This window comes from Myotis myotis, unplaced genomic scaffold (assembly GCF_014108235.1).
Source record: "Myotis myotis isolate mMyoMyo1 unplaced genomic scaffold, mMyoMyo1.p scaffold_m19_p_3, whole genome shotgun sequence".
In the NCBI taxonomy this organism is placed as follows: domain Eukaryota; kingdom Metazoa; phylum Chordata; class Mammalia; order Chiroptera; family Vespertilionidae; genus Myotis; species Myotis myotis.
The window spans coordinates 133,812,758-133,837,821 of NW_023416335.1; the positions used below are offsets into that span (position 1 = coordinate 133,812,758).

Here is a 25,064-nt window from a genome sequence, read left to right on the forward strand (position 1 = left end):
TCTCCCTCTCCCTTCACTCTCTCTAAAAATCAATGGAAAAACATCCATAAGTGAGGATTAGCAAAAGAAAAAAGGAACTGAAAATAAATAAAAAAAAGTAGAACTTCTTATTTAACCTAATCATAACCTATTTGGTTCTCTTGTTTGTTTGATGAGTCACAAAGCACAATTCTATTAGAGATGTTACTTCTTTACTCTTTCCTTTAAGAACATACTGCTTATCACACATCTCATCTCAACAGACCTATTCTGGCAAGCCATCATGAGGTGTTTCCTTGTTTTTGTTTTAATTTATGTATTAGACCTTCAAAAGATAGGCACACTTGTTTTTATTTTTTAAAAAATATTTTTATTGATCTCAAAGAGAAAGGAGAGGGAGAGAGAGAAACATCAATGATGAGAGAGAATCATTGATCAGCTGCCTCCTGAATGCCCCTCCACTGGGGATCGAACCTACAACCAAGGCATGTGCCCCTGACCTGACTCGATCCCAGGACCCCTCAATCCACAGGCCAACGCTTTACCCACTGAGAAAACCAGCTAGGTAACTTGTTTTTATTTTTATAACTAGAGGCTCAGTGCATGAAAATCCATGCACTTGGTGGGGGGGCAGGGTCTCTCAGCCTGGCCTGTACCCTCTGACAATCAGGTCCCCTTGGGTAGGTTCCCTAGGCCTGGCCTGAGATCAGGGCCTTTCAGGGCTTTCCTTCCCCCAGCTGCTGGCAGCTGGCCCCACCCCTCACCCCTGCCACTGCTTGCCATCTGTGCAGCACTGCTCCCCCATCCCCTGCCACTGGCCGCCTCCCTCTGTAGGTGACAGGCATGGGGTGTGATCACTTGGCTGGCCTGGGCCTCCCTCTGTGGGGCGATCAATGGCGGGGCCCTCAGATCAATCACCTGGCAGAGGGAGGCCCCACCCACCTGCTGTAGCACCACTGGCTGGGTAGTCTGGGCCTACACCCCCCCCCTTTTTTTTTAAGTAAGAGTAATGTTTACTCAGTGATACAGAACTGAGTACTATGACAGGTTAACCAGGATGGAAATGCACCACACCCCCACCCCTGTCACCCCCAACATCCAGAGACTACAGTACTTAGAAGTTACACGCAACAGCCATAACTGCTGAATATCTGTTCATAACAAACAAACCATAGCATATTTATACTGTATCACATCGAGTGATTATAGAAATCCACTTATATATTGCTTGTATAAAATCTTTTTTCTGTAAAAAAATATTTTAAAAAGAAGATATAAAAACCATGTGCAGTTGAACGCCTTGCCAGGACAACCAATCTGTAAACATTCAGTGAGTATGTGCTTTGGAAAGGTGCCCGTGCCTCATGCCCATAGCAACTCCAGCAGGGCCGGTGAGGGTACGCCCTGGCTGCCACTCTGGGCAGGACTGAGCTGGACCACGATGGGTGGTACAGCAGGGCCTGGCACTGTGTCCTTCTCCGGCCTTGCATCAGGATCAGGGTCAGGGTCAGGGTCAGGGCTGGGAGCAGGCAGATTTTGGTTTCACTCTGAGTTCCATACTCAGCCTAATTTTGTTTGCAACTCATGGCTTTTCCTGGCTGCTTGGAGGTCCTTTGGTGGGTACCCTGGCGGAGAGGCCAGAGAAGTGCCCACAGCTGCCTGGTTGGGCTCCTCTCTGGCCCAGAGCCTCTGTCCTGCCTCCTGCAAGCCTGATTTGGGGCAAAACAAGGTCCCCTCAGGAGTGCTTTGGTCTCAGTGCTTGGTCCTGGGTTTCATCAGCCTGGGTTTCTTCCCCTGGTGAGGCTGATCTGAGTTTCACAAAAAAGCCTGGCCAATGCTGGCTGTGCTGAGCCTCATTGAAGAGTTTTTCATGCAGCAAGGAAGAGCCTTCTGGGACCTTCCTCCTCCTCCCTCTCCTCATGTCCTCCTCCTCCTCTTCCTCCTTCCAGCCCATGGTCACTTCTCCTTCAGCTGCTCCAGCAGTGGGTTGCCTTCTGAGTCGGGGGTCTTAATGCTGTCGGTCCTGACGATGCAGGTGGGGTGATGCTGGTTGAACATCAGGATGAGCTGTTGCCGCTCCTGCTTCAGCTCCTCCATCTGGGTTTTCAAGCTCCGCATTCATGAGCTCCAGCCACTCATATTCCCGCTGCAGAAACTGCTCTGCTCCTTCTTCTTGTTCCAGCATCGGGCTGCCGCCACTTTGTTCTTTTCCCAGCGCCTTTTCCTCCGCTCCTCTTCCTCCTCTAGCTCACTTTTCCCAGGTTGAGGCCTCTTGCCCAGTTTCACCTCCAGGAAGTGCAAAGGGGCGATCATGGCCCCAATGTTGTGAATGTCAGCGTATTTCAGCTCCTCTGCAGTCAGGGCTGAGCTGGGTTGTACGGTCAGGGGGCCGAGCCCTGGCAGAGAGGCCCCAGTCATGGAAGGGTCCAGGATCTGCCCAGGTATCATAGCAGGAGGAGTGGCACTCCAGCCCTGCAGAAGCCAGGGGTGGAGGCGGGGACCCCGGGGCCTGGGCCAGGCTGCAGGTGCTGTGACTGCTCAGGAGCCACCATGGTGCCAACCCCACGCTGCAGCATCCACCTCCACCAACACCTCTTGTCGCAGCCACGGAGCATCCCTCTTGCAGGCTGTGGTGGGTGGCCTGGGTCTTCCTCTTCGAGGCAATGGATCTTGGGGCTCTAACTGCCTGTCTCATTGCCCCTAACCACTCTGCCTGCCTAACTGCTCACGCCTAACCACTCTGCCTGTCTGCCTGACTGATTGCCTGGTTACCCCTAACCACTGGCCTGCCTGATCACCCCTAACCACTTGCTGGGGGGCGGGGCCAGACCAGGCAAGGGACTGTGGTGATTCTGGTCTCTGGTGTTCTGGTCGTTCTGCCATTTTGGTAGCTGGGCTTTTATTGTATAGGATAGATTATCTTTAAGGTAAAATATAAATATAAACTATTATATGAATAATAATTAGTTAAAATAATATACATTATTAAATAATTATTTCTAGATTTTCTAAGTTATTATTATAAAACATTTAGATTTGTTTTCTCATGTTATGGAGAGAAACCAATTGTGACCAGACTTATATAAAAGCATAAATCATTTTTGAAGTATACATTTTTTATTGAAATACATATGATCACAAAAAGAATAACTAGGATAAAAGGAAGGAAAAATGTTTGCCAATATGAGCTTATTTTCCTACGATGCTTTAAAAGTGGTCCAAAAATGTCTTATTGGAAATTTGTGGCAGCATTCATGTAAAAAAAGAAAAGTAATATTAAACTGATGTTTAAAGATGCAAAAGAAAGCAAGCAAGCCTGGGTGCTGTACATGTTCCTGTGTAAGCTCATCTGTTTTTTCTCTTTTTCTGTTTTTCTCTCATTATTAAACTAAAGTTTGAAAACATACTCTTCCTTTGGTTTCCTAAATGTAACAGAGGAAATAACAGATGGCACCATGAATAAATCAACTACTTAATGGAATCTTCAAAAGAAAAGAAAAATAAACACATTCAATATTTATGCTACAAAAAATTGGGGGTAATATCTGGATTAAAGTGGAGTCAGATTCTTCTTACTTTCCTTTAAACTATTTCCCACAGAGGAAATACATGAAAACTCATTAAAAGTATTAGATCTAAAACCAATAAGAAACTAATGCCAGAAACTGAGATAGATATCAACTAAATATAAATTACATTCATGAAAAACCATCAGTGGCAGAACTTTTTATCACCTCAAGAAACAAATGCAGTCCTACATGACTGAAAAAATATGGGGTCATATTTTTCCTACCATTTATCCCTAACTCAGTGAACTAGAGATTGTGCCAAGTAGAAAATTTGGAAGCTATCTTTCTCCTCTTTCGTACTGCTACTTTTTAAAAGTAAACATCTGTCCAAAGTGGGTTTTTTTTACTCTTGATTCCTCAATACTACTTCTACAAATTTTCAGAAAATGCAATTCCTATAAACTAAGATGGCAGGAAATATCAAATGTTGGGTGATAACCACATTGAATCGTAGGAAATGTACAATTTAATAAAATGCTACAGAACACTAAGAGGCAGGAAATGTCTGGAGAGAAAAGTGTGCTCAGGAATATACAACTTCACCTGGCCTACTTTTCACTGTCTGAAACTCTATCTAGCAGGGAAAGGAGATAATCATATTTGGTACAACAGAATCTGTCAAAATTGCACTGCCTGTTACACTGCTTTCCATGACTATTTCTGAGGACTTCAACCTTACCTAAGGGCACACTGAATGAAACCAAAAACAAACAAGTCTCATGAACTCTGTCATTTGACAGGCATGTAATTTGACTACATTTCTTCTGGATAATAATAATAATGATGATGATGATGATGATGATAGGTAAATAGAAGTCAAAAGGTGTATGATAGAATAATAGAATATAGGTAGCAAAACTTCTAAAAGAAACAGGAAGACTTAGCAAGGTTCTAGATCAAAAGGAGCCAGGACATTTGTGCATGGACACATTAAGTGAATGTTCTTGCATGAATTGTGTAAGGATAAGCAACTATTGGAGAGATGGAAAGTAAACAATGAATGTAGAAAATGTCTTAGCAGATGTAGAAAATAAGAAAAACAGTGAAATTGTAGATCAATTGAGTCAATCCTGGATGACTGGGAGAATAATGTTACCAAATATCCAAATGTGACTATCAATAAGAAGATGTCTAAGTGGAAAATTAATTTTATAATAAAAATATTTAGTAGTAGTTGACATTATTTCTATAGTAAATATTGGATACCAGTCTATTGTTATCTGATTTAAAGAGAGCATTATTAAACCAATAGTGTTTTGTTGGATAGTTTTATTTAATGAACTTTGACAATATCATGTTACAAGAATAAGAGAAAAAAAGATATTTTTTAGTCTCTTCTATAATCTGTAAGAAGGTAACCACTTAGAGAAAGAAGTAAACATTCATAAGAGAAAAGATTGATGCCAACAATAAAAAAAATGTAAGAACAGAGAATTTGGTATAAAAAGGGAGGATTTATCAGATACTTCTCTTCATCATCACTTATGCAAAAGCAAAACAAAATGCAAAACACCAAGTTCTTACTAAATATAAAAATTAATTTTTCTGTAGTTGAAAAGTAAAGTTCCCATATAATTTTAACTAATGGAAATTAAGTCCTTAAATATGTTTAAAACACCTTCTAACATATTGCACACAATTTTGTTTGTTTAGAATGTGGATTTGTCTACTAAAATATAGTATATTAACCTAATTGTATAATATTACAATCTGTGTAATATTTCACTACCAATTAGTTTGGATATCATGATTTACATATCAAGTGTACTATTTTCTCAGAACTTATATATGCAACAATTAAATCATTAGTATAAATCTGAATTGTTTTAACTTTTTTCAATTTACGTATTTTTTTCAAATGAGCAGTTAAAGTTTTTTGTAATTATTTGTCTTAGTTAAGCAATGCTAATAGAAAAGAAAAGTTCTTCACTTAAAATTTATATAGTTTTCCGAATTAATTTTGTGGTACAAATACAAGAATCACTCATAAGTTTGATGATATGTTTTATAGTTTTTTTTGAAACTGTGAGAAATATATTAGATCACCTTCAAGAGGAAAAGCATTCCTGGATTTCAATATGTTGTTTGTTGTAAACAGATTCTCCATTGTCATTATATTTTGCATATTCTCTGAAAATCTTTAAAAGTATTAGGAGACTATGATTAGAAACACAACACTTCTGATTATATTTTTACATTTTAAAATAGATAATGAGGAAAAAAAACCCAAGATGGCGGCATAGGTAAACACCGGAGTTTGATGCCTCGAACAACCACTTCAAAAATACAACTAAAAGACGGAATGGACATCATCCAGAACCACAGGAAGGCTGGCTGAGTGGAAATTCTACAACTAGAAGGAAAGAGAAAAGCATACCAAGACTCAGAGGAGGCACAGTGCCGAAGTAAAATACCAAGGTACAGAGGCGCACACGGAGCGGGCTGGTGGCTGAGGGCACGGTTGTCGTTTTCAATCAGGAGGGAGTCTCAGGCTCTGAGCTCCAGTTCCGAGCGAGTCTCTGGGGACCCAGACTCATACAAGAGAACCGTGACTGTCTGGCATCGGTTGGAACTTGAGGGCAGCTTTCTCTCGGAGGGGCTTGCAGTGATTGCCGAGACACTGAGAAGCTGGGCCTCTGAGAGCAGCCATAACTGCTAGCCCCGCCCTGTTGATCCCGTGGGAACCGCTCCGCCCAAGCCCTGCAGGGAGGCTTTTGCTGGATAGCCTCAGGCAGAGGCTAGATTAGCAACCCCCTAGAGATCCAGGAGCCAGTATGCCCAGAGGTCAGAGTGGGACCATCCAGTTTGTAGCTCAGTGGAACCATAAAGGACACACTCAGAGGGTAGACTCAGTGAGCACCAAATCCCCATTGAAGCATGTCTTGCCCCTGAGGGGTGTCTCCAGCACAGAAGTTCTCCCACTGAAAACACACCTGATTCTCACAGCCAATTGGCCTGGAGATCAATTCCTCACAGTGATACCTACAACAATCAAGGCTTAACTACAAGACCGTGCACAAAGACCACAAGGGGGTGCACCAAGAGTGTGCTCCTCAGGTAATTGGGGAGGCTGAACCACTGGGCCCTAGAGGACACTTATCACAGAAAACCACTTTATCAACACAGGGAAGCATAAAAAATGCGGAGACAAAGAAAAAGGACACAAATGACAGAAATGGAGGAAAGCAAACTACTGGATATAGAGTTCAAAACCACGGTTATAAGGTTTTTCAAGAATTTTCTAGAAACTTCTGATAAACTTAATGAGACCTAAAAGAAATCTAATGAGACCCTCGAGGTTGTGATAAAGGTCCAACTAGAAATTAAGCATACACTGATTGAAATAAAGAATATTATACAGACTTCCAACAGCAGACTAGAGGATCACAAGAATCACGTCAACGATTTGAAATACGAAGAAGCAAAAAACACCCAACCGGAAAAGCAAAATGAAAAAAGAATCCAAAAATCCGAAGATAGTGTAAGGAGCCTCTGGGACAGCTTCAAGTGTACCAACATCAGAATTATAGGGGTGCCAGAAGAAGAGAGAGAGCAAGATATTGAAAACCTATTTGAAGAAATAATGACAAAAAACTTCCCCTACCTGGTGAAAGAAATAGACTTACAAGTCCAGGAAGCACAGAGAACCCCAAACAAAAGGAATCCAAAGAGGACCACACCAAGACACATCATAATTAAAATGCCAAGAGCAAAAGACAAAGAGAGAATCTAAAAAGCAGCAAGAGAAAGTCAGTTACCTACAAGGGAGTACCCATACGACTGTCAGCTGACTTCTCAACAGAAACTTTGCAGGCCAGAAAGGAGTAGCAAGAAATATTCAAATGAATACCAAGAACCTACAGCCAAGACTACTTTATCCATCAAAGCTATCATTCAGGATTGAAGGTCAGATAAAGAGCTTCACAGATAAGAAAAAGCTAAAGGAGTTCATCACCACTAAACCAGTATTATATGAAATGCTGAAAGGTATCCTTTAAGAAGAGGAAGAAGAAAAAGGTAAAGATAAAAATTATGAACAACAAATACACATCTATCAACAAGTGAATCTGAAAATCAAGTGAATAATCTGATGAACAGAATGAACTGGTGATTATACTAGAATCAGGGGCATAGAAAGGGAGTGGACTGACTATTCTTGGTGGGGAAAGGGATGAGGGGGATGCGGGAAGAGACTGGACAAAAATCGTGCACGTATGGATGAGGACAGTGGGTGAGTAGTGAGGGAGGAGGGTGGGGTGGGAACTGGGTGGAGGGGAGTTATGGAGGGTAAAAAGAGGAACAAATGTAATAATCTGAACAATAAAGATTTAATTAATAAAAATAAATAAATAAAAATAAAAAAATAAAATAAAATAAAGAAAATGATGTTGATTATTAAGTAAACATAGGTATGATATTTAAGTAACGCTTTTTTTAAAGTTTTATTTTATTTTTTAAAGTATTACATATAGGATTACATATGTCTCCTCTTTCCCCATTGACCTCCCCGTGACCAACCCTCAAGCCCCATCCCGGCACATGCCCTAGTTTTCTAATGTATAAAATCTACCTCATTATAGTAACTTTTTACAAAAGTATTTGCTGTTTAGATGATTACCATTTCAATTGCAGACATAAAACCAAGATTTTAATGTATTGACTCAAGAAATAAATAAGCTACTTCACAGAAACAAAACATTTTTGATGTAAGTGGTATAAGTATAAAATTATTTTATAACTTTTCATTAAAATAAGAAACTTTAATGGGAGTGTATTTTAATTTGTCATTATTTCTGAGCAAAAAAATTTTTCTGTTGTAATAATCCTATATAATGAAAGCCTAGGTGGCATCACGCTATCGTGTTACACCCTCTCGTCATCACAAGATGGCTGCCACAATTTTGTCACAAGATGGCCACCACAAGATGCTTGGCAGGGGAGGGCAGTTGGGGGAAAACAGGCCACCATGAGTGGGCAGTTGGGGGTGATCGGGCCGGCAGGGGAGGGCAGTTGGGGATGACCAGGCCAACGTAAAGAGAAAAAGGCTGAAGAACAAAGAAAACGATCACTTGTTAATATAATATTCTCTTAACTAACAGAATGGAGAGCCTAAGTTGGAGATACTAAAGACACACTGAAGTGTCTTTATCTCTTTCTTTTATTTTTCCTCAGTTTGCCTCACTTTATACAACTATTATTCCAATACCTTATATACCTTATATAATTTACTTGCTATTTGGGAACCTTGTTTATCTGTATCCTTTTTTCTTTATTAGCTTTAAATGTTTTTTTAAAAATTAAAGTTGGTATACAATAGTATATTAGATTCAGGTGTACCACACAGTAATTAGACATTATATAACTTGCTAAGTTATCACCACAATAAATCTAATAGCCATCTGATACCATACATAATTATTAAAATACTAGTGGCCTGGTCCATGAAATTCATGCACATTAAAAGGGAATTAATTAGAGGAAATATTTTAATACTAGAGGACCAGTGCACAAAAATCCTGATCGCCATGGCTCACTCCCCGGTGCAGTTGGGCCTGCCCAGCAAGCATGTAGGCAGGAGCTGGGCCTCTGAGGGGAAGGAGGAGGGATGTGTGGACTAGGGCAAAAGTGGGGAACTTGGCAGTGTAAACACACCCCCCCATGTTGTGCCGGCTCCTCGTGCTGCATTCCTAACCCCTGGGTGCGCCTGCCCAGCACTGTGCTCTTGGGCCTGGGGTGGGGGTGAGGGACCTGGAGCTGCAGCCTGAAGGCAGCCCTCACTGGCTTGGAATTGCAGTGGTCGATCAGAGAGGAATGCGGGGTGCCAAGTTCCACCTCTCTCTCTCTCTCTCTCTCTCTCTCTCAGAGAGGGCCCTGTGTTCCCCGCCCACCCCCGGGTTGCACACAAGGGCCTGGATGGTGGCTCCTGCTGTCCCTCCCTGCCTGCAGTATGCAAATTAGCCGCCATCTTTGTTGGTAGTTAATTTGCATATCATGCTGATTAGCCAATAGGAGATGTCGCAAAGGTAGGGTCAATTACCATGTTTGTCTATTATTAGATAGGACTGCTATTTTGTTTCCGTCTCTCCATCCCAGTCTCTCCCAGCTTCTGTCTGTCTTTGTTTTTCTCAGCAATACTCCAGGCCTTCTTGCTTCCCTCTCTTCCTCTTCCTCTTTCCCAGCTGGGAGGGGGCAGGGCCATTGGGGGCAGCTTCACCCTCTGCCCACCCTGGGGCCTCATTCTGAGAAAGGCTCCAAGAATGAGCTGGGAGGGAGGGAAAGGAAGGGAGAAAAGGCTGTGAGCTGGTGGGTGCTGTGTGTGTCTGTGCGTGTGCGGTTGTGAGTGAGTGTGAGTGCCAGGCACTGTCTCCTGGTGCCCCTGAAGAGAGGCCTGCGCCGTGGGCTCCGTGGCAACCCAGGACTCACTGCTGCCACAGCGCAGAGAGGAAGAGGGACTTGGGAGGCAGTTTGAAGATACTGGGAGTCTCCAGAGGGGAAGGCACCCTTCTCCATCCCTGCCTGTGGCTTTGGCTCCCCTGCTCACTTCTGAGTACCACACATGAGTTGGGGAGGGGTTGGTGAAACATTTCAGTTCCTGGCCCGCACAGGCCTCCCTTCCATTCAGGCCTCTTCAGTCCCAGTCTGTTTTGTTTCCATCTCTCCATCCCAGTCTCTCCCAGTCTATGTCTCTCTTGTTTTTCTTAGAAGTTTTTCAGGCTTCCCTGCCTCCCTCTTTCCCTCTTCTTCTTTCCCAGCTGGGAGGTGGCGGGGCCAGTTGGGGCAGCTTCACCCTCTGTCTGCCCTGGGGCCTCATTCTGAGTGAGGCTCTGAGAGCAAGCTGGGAGGGAGGGAAAGAAAGGGAGAAAAGGCTGTGAGCAGGTGTGAGCTGTGTGTGTCTGTGCATGTGTACAGTTGTGAGTGTGAATGCTGACCCCGCCTCCCCTGGCCCCATCCCCGCTGCCACAAGTCCCCACCCATCAGGGCCAGCTGCACACACAGCCTGGGTGTTAGGTCAAGCCTTCAGTCGTTTTGGATGTGACAGACCCTGGCTCTTTATATATATTGATTATCGTCAATATTCCCTATCCTGCATTTTACATTCCCGTGACTATTCTGTAGCTATCAATTCCCACTTCTTAATCCCTTTTCTTTTTACACCCATCCCCTAAACCCCTCTTCCATCTTAAAGAAGACTCTTTAACATTTCTTATAATTCTGGCTTGGTGGTGATGAACTCCTTTAGCTTTTGCTTGTCTGTGAAGCACTCTATTGGTCCCTCTATTCTACTAGTAAATTATAGCTATGCTGGATAGAATAATCTTGGTTGATGCACCTTACTTTTCATCACTTTGAATATTTTTTTGTCAATCCCTTCTGGTCTGCAAAGTTTCTGCTAAGAAATCAGCTGATAGTCTTATGGGAGCCTCCTTGCAGATAACTAATTGCTTTTCTCTTGATCCTTTTAATATTTTTTTTGGTCTTTAACCTTTAGTATTTTAATTATTATGTGCCTTGGTGCAGGCCTCTTTAGGTTAATCTTGTTTGGGACTCTTTGCTTCATGAACTTGTATATTGATTTCCTTCATCAGGTTAAGAAAGTTTTCTGTTATTTTTTTCACATAGGTTTTAAATTCTTTGCTCTCTCTCTTCTCCTTCTGGCACCCACATGATGCAAATATTGGTACACTTGAAGTTGTCCCAGAGGCTCCTTAGAATATCCTCATTTTTATTTTACTTTTTATTACTTTTTCTCATTGTGGTTCTAATTGAGTGTTTTCTGCTCCCTTATCTTCCAAATATCTAATTTGATTCTCTGCTTCCTTTACTTCACTCTAGAGTTACTGTAATGTATTCTTCACTTTAGATAATATATTCTTCATTTATAACTGGTTCTTTTTATGTTTTCTAGTTCTGTTTTTATGTTTCCTATCATCCTATGTTTATGTTTTAAGTTCATCTACTCTATCCCTAAGCTCATTGACCATCCTTATAAGCAATATTTTGAACTCTGCATTTGGCAGCTTGTTTGCTTCCATTTTTTGTTCTGTTTTCTATTTGGAACATTCTTCTTTGTCTCCTCATTTTGGCATCCTCCCTGTGATGGTTTCTATGTATTAGGTATATCTGCTACATCTTCTGGTCTTGGTAGAGTGTCCTTAGGTAGTAGCTGTCCTGTAGGGTCCAGTGGCACAGCCTCCAATTACCTGAGATGGCACTGCAGTTTTGTCCCCCTGTGAGGGCTGTGTGTACCCTATTACTGTAATTGAGCCTTGATTGCTGTTGGCATGTCATTAGGAGGGATTTACCGTAAGGCCAATTAATGCAAAGACTGTGGAGTATCAGCTGTGCAGGGGCCCACCTCATGGAGCAGGATTTACTTCAGTGGGTCTTGGTCCCCAGAGTCCATCCCTTGAGTCCTTCAGTGTGTTGCTTGTGGAGGTGGCTCTGGATCTTCCTGGGAAGTGCAAGCCAAGGTCAGCTGTCATCTGTGTCCTTCCCAGGGCCATCAGGCATGAACTGCAAAGTGATCAGCAGATGGTTGCTTTCTGTGCTGGGCTTGAAGGTGCTCAGGAAAGACCAAGGACAGGAGCAGGTTGACTGCCACTAGTGCCAAGCAGTGAGAGATATAGGGCACACTGAGACTTATTTGAGAGATTTTAGTAAAATCTGAGTCATGGGCCAAGACAGGCCATTAATATGGAAAAGCCAAAAGAAACAGCTTCAGTGGGCCCAAAAGTTGGAGGGACAGGGTCTCAGGGAATCACCAGGGCAGGACAGAGTGTTAGATAGGTTGATGGAGACTCATATATTGTGCCCACTTAGCACAGGAGGGCTCAGAAAAGAAACAATGGCATATGGCAATACTTCTGTTGGAAAGAAAGCTACCTTTTAGCTCTCACCCCTATACCAGACAATCCAGACAATTCCGTTGCTCCCCATATGTCCCTGGTGACTTTCCAACTTCCACCCCAGCACTGGAGCTCAGAAAAAGTGAGTCTGAGTAAGTTCATGAGGAAGCCCTTTAAAAGAATCACCTGAAAATTCTGCAGCCCTCCTCACTCAGCCACAATTCTTCTGGTTTTTACAGCCATAACTAATGGAGACTTCTCTTCTTGGCACTGGAATCCTGGGCTGAAGGCTTGATGTGGGGCTGGGAACCCCTTATTCCTTAGGGGGAACCTCCATAAGATCAAATATCTCTCCTGATTTTTATCAGGCTCTTGTGTCTGACAAGCCCCTTCCATGTCTCCATCTCTGTTTCCACCCTTCCTACAAGTCTGGATGTGGCTTTTTCTTTATATCCTTAGTTGTAGGACTCTGTTCAGTTAGATTTCATACATTTCTGAATGATGGCTGTTATGTAGTTTAGTTGTAATTTTTATGTGGTTGTGGAAAGATTTGAGTACCGTGTTTACCTGAGCCAACTTTTTATTTTTTATTTATTGATTGATTATCTTTTTTCTTGAAAAAAGATATATATATATATATATATATATATATATATATATATATATAGAGAGAGAGAGAGAGAGAGAGAGAGAGAGAGAGAGAGAGAGAAGAGACATTTATTTGTTGTTCTACTTATTTATGCATTCATTGGTTGCTTCTTGTATGTGCCCTGACCAGAGATTGAACCTGCAACCTTTGTATATAGGGATGATACTCTAACCCACTGAGCTAACTTCTACTTTTCTATATTTAAATCCCTCCTGGAAGGTGTGTTTGTATGTGTGTGTGTGTGTGAATTTTATGTATTTAAAAGCATAATGGAATCAGAGATAACTGTAAGTACTGAGATGATCATAAATAAAGGCAATTCATTGTTAGTAGGAATTCTGAGCTAGAGAGGATAAAGATAACTTACAGCCTACTATAATTTTATTAATTCTAAAAATAGGGCCTCGAAATTCCACAGTACATGCATGTTTATTTATGCCTTGGGGCATCTTGCTTTTTTGCAAATCTCTCTTGTGAACTTGGAAGCTGCTGAAAATCAGATAAGCTGTCTTATTCAGGTTTTGTAATGGTTACATTGACTAGAGCAGGTTCTGTATAATACGTACAGAAAACATTTTTTTTTTTACATTTTTCTCCCATCCCTGTAGTTGAAATCTAAGACACTTATCTAATCTTAGTTATCTGTTGATTTGTAATAAATTGCCTCAAAATTTATTTGCTTCAGATAATGACATTTATTTCACTATTTCTGAGTCAGGTATCCAGCCATGTCTTAGCTGAGACTTCAGGCTCTGAGTCTCACAAAGCTATGATCATGGTGTTGGCCAGGACTGTGGTTTCATCTGTAGACTTGGCTGGGGGTGGATACATTTTCAAGCCGATTCTACACATTTTTGGCAGGATTTATTTCCCTATAGGCTGTTAAGTGAAAGGCCTCAGTTTCTTACAAGCTGTTAACAATAAGCTTCCCTCACTTTCTTGCTACATGGACCTCTTCATACAATAGCTCTTAACACAGTAGCTGGCTCCATCAGTGTGAGGGTGCATGAGGTCAGAGGAGGATGGTCAGTAAAGAGAACCATAGTTTTTAGGAACCAAATCTCAGTAGTGATGGTATGTCACTTTTGTGATATTTTGTTTATAAAAACAAAACACTAGACCTAGTTCACACTCAAAGGCAGAGGATTACACAAGAGCATTAATACCAGTAGTTTAGATCATTGTGAGCCTGCTAATATCCATGAATTTTATAGTGGCATGGAGGTAACTAAAAGTGTTCACTTAAAATCATAACACAGTCTTGGTTCAATCATTAGGAAGTTTGTCCAATTTTTAGTTTTAATTTAAATTATAAATTATTCCCAGATATTGAGAAAGATGATTGGTTTGCTTTCCTTTTACCCAAGCCAATATCTATATTCATCTTATCTAGGACTGCTGTGTTAGATAGATCCTGACACAGCATTCACTTTTTTTTTTAAATGGGGCATAATGCCTTCTCACATCATAAAAAGTAGGTGGTCTGTCCTTTCCTGTTATGATGATCAATTTCTGACCTTGTCATGGCTGTGATATAAAGAAAAAGAAAATATAGGAGTAAGAGGAAAGTTATAACTAAATTTATTCTTATGCTAATATAGCATCAGCTTCATGGACACAAAAGTGCTTTCATTGATTTTTTCTTTTGGAAAATTGTTTGGATGGTGCCCATCACTCAGGAGCACTATCCATACGGGGCAGTTAGTTATCTATATATGCCTTCATCAGAGCAAAAATATCTTTTCACCTTTTAATTGTCTTTTTAAAAGTAGAAAGTTTGTAGTGGGATTTGTAATGTCTCTTGGCTGAGGTCTTTTTACACCTACAGTCAGTTTTCTTGGATAGTATCCAAGACAAAACCATGCTAACTCTTTTGTGGCAAGGCACACATCTGGTCCTTGGTAAAAACAGATGCTTTATTCCAACAAGCTGTGGAAGGGTGGGCCACCCAAAGAGGCTACTTTTCTTTTCTTTTCTTTTTCTTTCTTTTTTTTTTTAAATCCTCACCCAAGGATATTTTTTCCATCGATTTTTAGAGAGAGTGGAAGAGGGGGAGGGAGGGAAAGAGAGAAAGAGAGAGAAAGAGAAAGAAATATTTGTTGTTCTGATTATTTATTCAGTCATTGGTTGCTTCTTGTATGTGACCTGACAAGAGATCAAGCCCACAACCTTGGCATATCAGAATAATGCTCTAACGGAGCTGCCCCGTGAGGGTCAGAAGCTAGTTTTCTTTTACTTGTATGTCAGAGCTGCTAGTCATATCTAGCAGCTGCTCTCTCTTTAGATATCTCTATAGTGGTCAATTGTCAGTTCACTCTTCATAGGGCATTAACCTAGCTCAGTGAGTTTACTTAAACCTTCGCTGTTCCCCTCTCCTTTGGGGGAAGTGGAATTTCAAAGAGACCTTAGCTTTGTCAGTTAATCCTAACCTAGCCTCCAACTCCAGATACTTTTAGATTTTACAATGTCATTGAATATGGAAATATCATTAAAAAAATAAAACCCGTTTTACTGACTCTTTAAAAATACGCTTCTACAGTCTTTCTTCTTACTTTGGAGCCTAATCCCATAGGGAAACTCTGGATGTAAGTCTTACCTCTGAGTTGAACTGACCCAAGGCAAAGGAGCTAGGTCTTTCTTGTAACTGTCACATGCCTGCTGGTCACTGGTTAAGAGAAGATCCAGAGAGAATAAATTATCTGGCACTGCCTGGCTTTCAAAAGATATCAGGGAAATGGACTTAGTAGCCTGGGGGTCCCTTTCCTTAAACATACACACAATGTTGAAAGATATCCCAGAGGATCTGAGTGGAGTACCAAACTTGCAATATAGACATTTTTTTTTTTTTTATAGCACATGAGTACTAAAGCAGCTTTTCAGTTTAATCCTGCTATCATTTTTTATGTGTTTATAAAATTTACTATTATGTATCTTGCTCATTTATCCTAAAATTTTCTTGCTGAACCCTCACAGTCACACCAAGTGTTACAAAACTTTTCTGGAAGAAACAACCAGAGTCTTAACCAGATTACTTTTGAAAATATTATTGTCCTATAAGTACAGTTGTCCCTTGAACAACATGAGACTTAAATGCATGAGTCCATTTATACAGGAATGTTTTTCAATAAATACCTTTATTGTTTTGGATCTAAGGTTGGAAGTCAAAAGATGTGGAGGGCCACTTATGCATTAATCAACTCAATTTTATATAGTGGACTTCAGCATCTGCAAATTTTGTTATCTGCAGCGGTCTAGGAATACATACCCCATGGGAGTCAAAAGTTATACATGGATTTGCACTGATGCCCCTAATGTTGTTCAAATGTCAACTGTACTATCTATTGTAGAAAGAATAAATGAGTGCATTATGTATTTCTAAGAGATGTAGAAAAATGCTATCCAATTCTTTTACACAAAGGCTATTGTTAATCTCTTGTAGTCGTTTAATAGATCACTTGTTTTAGTTATTATTACCAATAAACTCAGTTTAAAATGCAATGGAATTTTAATTCTAATATTCCTTGATCATTCCTTAGCTCTTCCACTGTTAAAGATCTACTTCCTGAGCCTGGCTGGTATGGCTCAGTGGTTAAGGGTTCACCTATGAACCTTGAGGTCTCGGCCTGATTTCCAGTCAGGGCACATGCCAGGGATGCAGGCTCAATCCCCAGTGGGGGGTGTGCATGAGGCAGCTGATCAATAATTCTTTCTTGTGATTGATGTTTCTCTCCTCTCTGAAATCAATAATAATAATAATCTTAATCATAATAAAAAGATCTACTCCTTGAAATTATATAATCTCTTGGGTTTTTTTTTGTTTTTCATTCTAATCTTTATACAATTCAACAAGTGTGAGAAGATTCAGGAAATGCATATTTTGTTTGGTATCAAGTTGAGTGCTCCTGAGACTTCTCCTTTTTTATAATTATTTTAATTATACAAAAAAGGACACTATCAGTCCTCGATTATTACTGAAACAAATTGGCTTATTTTAAAAAATATATTGCTTGAGCAATAAGCAGCAATGATAAGACTGGAGCTTTAGTATTTTAATGCTCATTTAACCACATATTTGCAATACAGCCAGTTTAAGTAATTTCTATTTAAAGAACATTAGTTTCTTAACTGGTTATTAAAAAGGAGAGAAAGTATAAGAAATATATCCTATATAATAAAAGGCTAATATGAAAATAGACTGAATGGCAGAACAACCGAACAACCGATGGCTATGACATGCACTGACCACCAGGGGGTGTGTGTGGAACATGGCAGGTGTCGGCTGTGGCGGGATGGTGGAGCAGGTGAGCAGGGGCGCCATACCAAGGCAGGGTGCCTGTTGCTGTCATCGGGGCGAGCCTCTGGTGGTTACTGAAAATTCTTTGCTCCCATGTTGCTGTCCTGCCCAACGCTCGCACCCGCTGCCAGCACCGGCCCCACTCGCACCCGCTGTCGGTGCCTGGCATTGGCCCCGATCGCTCAGCGCCATCAGCGGGTGTGAGCGGAGGCTGCCAGCTCCAATCACCCCTCAGGGCTTCTCCACCTCCCCTTGCCCCTGAGGGGCAGATCAGGGCTGGCAGCCGCCTCTCACACATGCTGCTAGTGACAGCCCTGCTTGTAACAACTGCCGATGCCAGAGCCGCTGCTCTCAGTTGTTGCCAGTGCGTGGTGCCGGTCCCAATCACTTGGTGCCATCAGTGGGTACAAGTGGCGGCTGCCAGCACTGAGGGCTTCTCCACCACCCCCTGCTCTTGAGGGGCAATTGGGGCCAGCAGCTGCCACTTGCACCCACTGACGGCACCGGCCCAAATCGCTCCATGCCATCAGCAGGTGTGAGCAGAGCCGGCGCCGTCAGTGCCTGAGAGCGGAGGCAGCGGGAATGGGGCTGCTGGCAGACAGGGGACCGGGGTGTGCAGTGGGAGGGGTTGGGTGGGGGCACAGAGGATGGGCTGAGACTCGCCCCTGTGCCACTGCAGCCTCGTGGCCCACAGTTCCTTTTAAGGTGCACGAATTTGTGCACTGGGCCCCTAATATGTGTGTGTGTGTATATATATATATATATATATATATATATGATTAGAAATATTTGACAAACTTTACCTACTGTTAATAAAATCATTGATGGGTCTTACTAGATCAGTGGTTCTAAATCAAGACCATTGGAGTTGGAGTAGTATGTTGGTAAAAGTTCTCAGCAGATATTTGTAATTCCACCACCTACTGTGAATTAATGGATTACACATTTTTTCAGCTCTTTTAGTTCTTAGCTGCTTTGATCTATGAACTATTGAAAGGAGAGGAAAAGATATTTGTTCTCAACTCTTCCTATTTTGAGGTGTAGAAACATCTTGTCTTTTCCCTGCTCGCCCTCCCTTCCCCATAGTAGGAGGAATGGATTATCTGAATAGTAAATGGTGAGCAGAAACCAGGAATGTGGATTTCAGGTCTTTCGCTTTCATCTCTCTTCATTTCCACTTGCCTATAGAGAGCACATTAGTTTTTTTTGCTTCCCTAGATATTCCCTTTCCTGTGACAGTGGTTATCTAGTACTGCCTGTGTTTAGGGTGGTAAAGAAGCCTGTTTAATTCAATGATACTATCATAGTAGTTGTGCACCTAAAGTAAAAAAATTCACAAGTTCTAAAGTTTGATATTTTGACCTCATACCTTTTATCTATCTCTCAATTGGTTGATAATTCAGAAAGTAAATTTAATGTGTTATACATATTGCACCCCTCAATCCTCAAAATTTATCACTGAATGTATAATAAGGGTATTTTAATAGCTGATTATAAGGAAACTAGAGACCCAGTGCACAAAATTCATGCACAGGTGGGGTCCCAAGGCCTGGTCAGCAATCAGGGCTGATCAGAGCCAGGCTGATCAGAGCCAGGTCGATCAGGGCCAGGCTGGAGAGGGGACGATGGTGGCTGGGCCGGGTGCTGAAGGAATGGACACTGGATGCTGACGCTGCCATCATCAGCACACCACCACCACATGGTTCCCCACCCCCCCTATTTCTCCCTCTCCTGCCGCCATGATGCCATGCCGCCACTGTGGCAGGTGGGCAGCAGGCTGATTGGGGCCTGTTGACCAGGGATGAGGGACGGGGCACAGGAGGTTGGCCGCCAGCCCTGAGGAGGCAGCAGGCCCTTGGCCCTCCTGGGAAAAGGGACACAATCGCCGCCAGTCACCCCCAGTTCCCTGTCCCAGCCTGGGGACTGCCAACTGGGAAGAGGGACTGCAGGGGGTTCATTGGCCAAGGAAGGTTGGCTGTGGGAGCACACTGACCACCAGGGGCTACTCCTGAATTGAGTGTCTGACCCCTGGTGGTCAGTGCGTGTTCTGGTCGTTCCAGTTGCTTATAAGTCTATCAATTTACCTATTTATGCAGTAGTATTACAATGCAAATTAAGAAATGAACCCTCCATTTGAAGGATAAGAAAGAGACAAAACAGAAGTTGGCTTATGCCCTATAGAAAAGAACAATGTTCCAGATGGATAATGCCACTGAGGTGAAACAATGAGATTCCTGTTCAAGATGAGACACTGGCTAATTTCAAATAGCACTAGTTGACCTTTCACCTTCTCCCAAAACATTCAAGTCAAACCTGCTAGCATCACATCTCTTTAGTAAAAAAGATTTCAGTTAATATAATAAGAAATTAACAATATAAAGGCAAGCATGGATCCAAAAAGAATCAAATTTCTAAAGGTAACCAATATTATAAAAGGAAAACTGAACACATATTAGAACACTAAAATAAACCCATGGGAGTCTCATAGGAAAATATCCTATCTAATAATAGACAAACAGGGTAATTGACCGTACCTTTGCTACACCATCCATTGCCTAATCAGCATGATATGCAAATTAGCAACCAAAAAATGACAGTTAATTTGCATACATAAGCATCCAGTGGCTATCGGCTATTGGAGCCTGCAATCAGAGCTGAGAGATCCCCTGCCCAGGCCTGACGCCTCGGTCAGAAGCGTTAGGCCTGGGCAGGGCCAGAACCAGCCATCGCGGGGAGAAGGGGTGGAGTCGATGATCATGGGGAGCAGGGGGTCCCTTGCCCAGGCCTAATGCCTTGGCCAGAGGCGTTAGGCCTGGGCAGGGGAGGAGCCTGCCATCGCAGGGATCTGGGGGTCCCCTGCTCATGGCCTCAGGCCTGAGCAGGGGCAGAGTGGGAGATCGCGGAAAGCTGGGGGTCCCCTGCCCAAGCCTAACACCTCGGCCAGAGGTGTTAGGTCTGGGCAGGGCGGTGCCAGAGATCGTGGGTAGTAGGGGTGGAGCCGGTGATGGTGGGAACTGGGGGTCCTCTGCCCAAGCCTAATGCCTTAGTCAGAGCCGTTAGGCCTGGGCAGGGGTGAAACCAGCCATTGGGGAGAGCAGGGGCGGAGTCGGCGATCATGGGGAGCTGGGGATCCCCTGCCCAGGCCTAATGCCTTGGCCACAAGCGTTAGGCCTGGGCAGGGGCATAGCAGGAGATTGCAGAGAGCTCTGGGTCCCCTGCCCAGACCTAATGCCTAGGTGAGAGGCATTAGGCCTGGGCAGTGGCGGAGCCATCAATCGGGGGTAGCAGGGGCAGAGCCGGCGATGGTGGGAGCTGGGGGTCCCCTGCCTAGGCCTAACACCTTGGCCAGAGGCATTAGGCCTGTGCAGGGGCGGAGCAAGCAATTATGGGGAGCAGGGAAGGAGCTGGCAATGGCGGGGAGCAGGGGCAGAGCCAGCGATCATGGGGAGCAGGGCCTGAGCCCACGATTGAGTGAGCTGGAGGTCCCCTGCCCAAGGGCTAATGACTCGGCCAGAGGCGTTAGGCCTGGGCAGGGGCCAAGCCGACAATTGGTGTGAACTACAGAGGAAACAGCTTTTCTGACTGCTCATTGGCTTAGCTCCCTCTATGCCACTGGTAATATTCCTAGTAACTTGGGTAATAAGAATCCAAATAGGTGATCAAGGGTTTTTTACCACACTTCTGGATAAAAAAAGGAAGGTCTGCTGCTGGAGGGTTAAGAAATGTCATATCCTGTCCTAGCTGGTTTTGCTCTGTGAATAATGCCTCGGCCTGCCCACTGCTGGGTCTGGGTTCAATTCTGACTAAGGGCATGTACCTAGGTTGCAGGCTCCTCCCTGGCCTGGGCCCAGGTCAGGGCTCATGCAGGAGACAACCAATCAAAGTGTTCCTCTCACTTTGATGTTTCTCTTTCTTTCTCTTTCTCTGCCACATTCTCTAAAAATCAATGGAAACATATCCTCAGGTGAGGATAAAAAAAGAAAGAAAGAAATGTCATATCCTATGAAAGACACATCTTGAAAATGCCTAAAGAAAGTTGTCATTTTTTCATGATGAAGGGACTGGAGTCCATGTTGATGAAAACACCTTGGTGGCTGTGGTGACTGGCAGTGGCTGCAACAGCGGGGAGATGGGGTTGGTGCCTTCCCTGATCAGCCTGGTCGCCTCCCACAAAGGGAGGCCAGACTGTGGCTTAGGCCCGCTGCCCAAGGGGAGCAGGGAGCAGGGAGCAGGGAGTAGGACATCCCCTGAAGGCTCCCAGTATGTGATAGAGGGCAAGCTGGGCTGAAGGACAGCCCCTCCAGTGCACAAATTTTTGTGCACCAGGCCTCTAGTATTATATAAAATATTTTATTTATTTATTTAATTCTTGCCTAGGAATATGTTTATTGATTTTAGAGAGAGAGGTAGGGAGGGAGAGAAAGGGAGAGGAAGAGAAGGAAAGAGAGACACCAATATGAGATAGAAACACCAATCGGCTGTTTCCCACATGCATCCAACATGGGATAGATCCTGAAACCTAGGTATTTGTCATGACCAGAATTTGAACCTGAAACCTTTTTGGTGTATGGGATGATGATTCAATCAACTGAGTCGACTGGCTGAGGCTAGTGTTTTATTTTTGAACTAGAGGCCTAGTGCACAAAATTCATGCACCAGGAGGGTCCCTAGGTCTGGCCAATGATCAGGGCTGATTGGCCTCTTCTGGCTGCCATCCAGGGCCTTCCTTCGCTGGCATCCGGATACCAACTGGGGCCTTCATTCATTCTGCACCACCCCCTAGTGGTCAGTGCATGTCATAGCGAGCAATCGAACTCTCCGTCTCTAGGTCGAACTCCTGAGGGGACACTTTGCATATTAGCTTTATATATATATAAACTAGAGGCCCGGTGCACAAAAATTTCTGCACTCGGGGAGGGGGGGGCGGCGTCCCTCAGCATGGCCTGTGCTCTCTCACAAACTGGGACCCCTCGGGGGATGACCACTTGCTGGCTTAGGCCCGCTCCCCAGGGGACTGTGCCTAAGCTGTCAATCAGACATCCCTCTGGCAGCCCGGGAGCCCTCGGGGGGTGTCCACTTGCCAGCGGGGAGCAGGCCTAAGCTACAGTCAGACATCCTTAGCGCTGCTGAGGAGGCGGAAGAGGCTCCTACCACCACTCCTGTGCTGGCAGCCAACAGCCTGGCTTGTGGCTGAGCAGAGCTCCCCCTGTAGGAGTGCACTGACCACCAGGTGGCAGCTCCTGCATTGAGCATCTGCCCCCTGGTGGTCAGTGTGTGTCATAGTGACCAGTCATTCCCAGTCCTTCTGCTGTTAGGGTCAATTTGCATAATACCCTTTTATTATATAAGATAGAGGCCTGGTGCATGGGTGGGGGTCAGCTGGTTTGCCCTGAAGGGTGTCCCGAATTAGGGTGGGGGTCCCCCTGGGGTGCCTGGCCAGCCTGGATGAGTGGCTGATGGCTGTTTTCAGGCTGGTCAAGCCCCCCCCAGGGGGCCCTCACCCCATGGAGGTTTGGCCAGCCTGCATGAGGGGCTGATGGCTGTTTTCAGGCTGGCCACACCCCCTTTAGGTTGGGGGGGTCCCCACTGGGTTTCCTGTCCAGTCTGGGTGAGGGACTGAGGGCCGTTTTCAGGCTGGCCAAGGCTCCCCGATGATGGAAGCTCCCAGCCTCTCCATTTTTTCTTTTATTTTAATTCTGGGATTTATTTACCTTTCTATAATTGAAACTTTGTTGCTTTGAGTGGAGCTCAGAGCCGGCCGTGGCAGGAAGGAAGCTTGGCTTCCTCCATCATTGGGGCAACCAAGCCTCCTGCTTGCTCCAGCTCCATGACTGCCGGCTGCCATCTTGGTTGGGTTAATTTGCATATAGTTGCTCTGATTGGCTGGTGGGCGTGGCTTAAGGCATAGTGAAGGTACGGTCAGTTTGCATGTTCATCTTTTATTAGTGTAGATAAGAAAGACAAAAAGATATAAGAAAAGAATAATTGCTATAGATACACCAGAATGAACTAAAAAATCCCTCAATTGTATAATTTATTAATTAAAATTTTCTATTTTTACAAATATAATTAAATTAGCAAATTTGTGGTAATTGTGATTAGAAAAGAAAAGGAGAAAAAATACATGAGCATGATTGAGAAAAAAAAGAGCATAAAACTGAAGATTCAAGGAAGAGTGATAAAATAATAAATGAATACTGTGTTCAACTTATGGCAATAAATTTGACAACACAGACAAAATGGTCAATTTTTCTGGAAAAAATGAATATTTCTAAAACTGGCTAAGAAACAAGCATAGTGCCTCAAGAGATCAATACTTGAAACAGATATAAACAAGTAGTAAATTCTCTGCCTGTAAAGAGACAGCACTAAAGCAGTTTTAGAGAAGATTTTCTCCAGCATTCAGGGAAGAGATCTTTCTTGTCTTTTATAAAATGTTCTGGAGAAAAAACATTAAAAGGTGAAGGCCTAGTCAACTCAATTTACAAGGATTACAGATTCCTGATATAAACTTTTCTAAAACAAAAGAATTGCCAATAAACAGCTGACCAACCAACAAATAAATAAAACTATTTGCCAATCTTACTTGTGAATATAGATGCTCAAAATACAAAAATGAATAATTGCATAAGTAATTATATATGAGCAAAAGGATCTACTATAAAAATATTTCATGTTTATCTTATTTCAAGATTAAAAGGTTAATGTAATTATAAAAATTACCCCAGTGCAATCGCTATCAATGTAATCAGTAAACTAGCAGAATTCAGGTTAATAATCAAACTCCCTATTCTTTATATACATTGTTTGATTTAATTTACTACTATTTTGTTGAAGATTTTTGCATCTATGTTCATGAGAGATATTGGTTTGTAGTTTTTTATCCTTGTAATGTCCTTTCCTAGCTTTGGTATTAGGTTAACTGGCAACATGAGTAAGTTTGGAAGTATTCTCTCTACATCTATGCTCACAAAGAGATTACGTTGAATTGGTATAATTCTTCCTTAATTGGTTTGTAGAATTTTCCGATGAACCCATCTGGGCCTGTTGCTTTCTGTTTGGGGAGGTTAACAAATATTGAAAATTTCTTTAATAGATATAGGCCTAATCAGATTATTTAGTTATTAATTAATGAGTTTTGGTAGCTTGTGTTTTTCAAAGCATTGATACATTTTATCTAGATTATCAAATCTGTGTACAAAGAGTAGCATTCCTTTATTAACTTTTTAGTCCATGGGATCTGTTATAATGTTCCTGCTTTCATTTATGATGTTAGCAATTTGGGTTTATTTTTGTTTGTTTGGTTTTTGCCTGGATAAAGTCTTACTAGTTCAAAAAAAGTATATTATTGGCATAAGAATAGACAGATCGAGCAATGAAACAAAATAGAGGCTGCAAATAGACCCTAACATATATAGTCACTTTATTTTTTTCAAAGTCTCTAAATAAATTTAATTAGGAAGGATAATTCTTTACAAATAATTGCTCTTGAGCAACTATAGAAACATAGGAAAAAAAGAATATTCACATAAATTCCATCATATCAAAAATTACTTTAAATTTAATTTAAAAAAAAACTTATGAAATTTTACAAAGAATATTATATTGCTACTAGAGGCCCAGTTCATTAAATTCTTGCACTGAGGGGGCGGGGGGAATCCTCAACCTGGCCTGTACCCTCTCGCAGTCCGGGATCCCTCAGGGGGATTAGGCCTAAGCCGGCAGTC

General features: G+C 42.7%; 1 pseudogene; it reads right to left on the bottom strand.

The window, feature by feature from the left end:
* Window positions 1-1,935: 1,935 nt before the first annotated feature.
* On the bottom strand, window positions 1,936-2,454 carry LOC118649556 (annotated as a pseudogene).
* Between the last annotated feature and the right edge of the window lie 22,610 nt (window positions 2,455-25,064).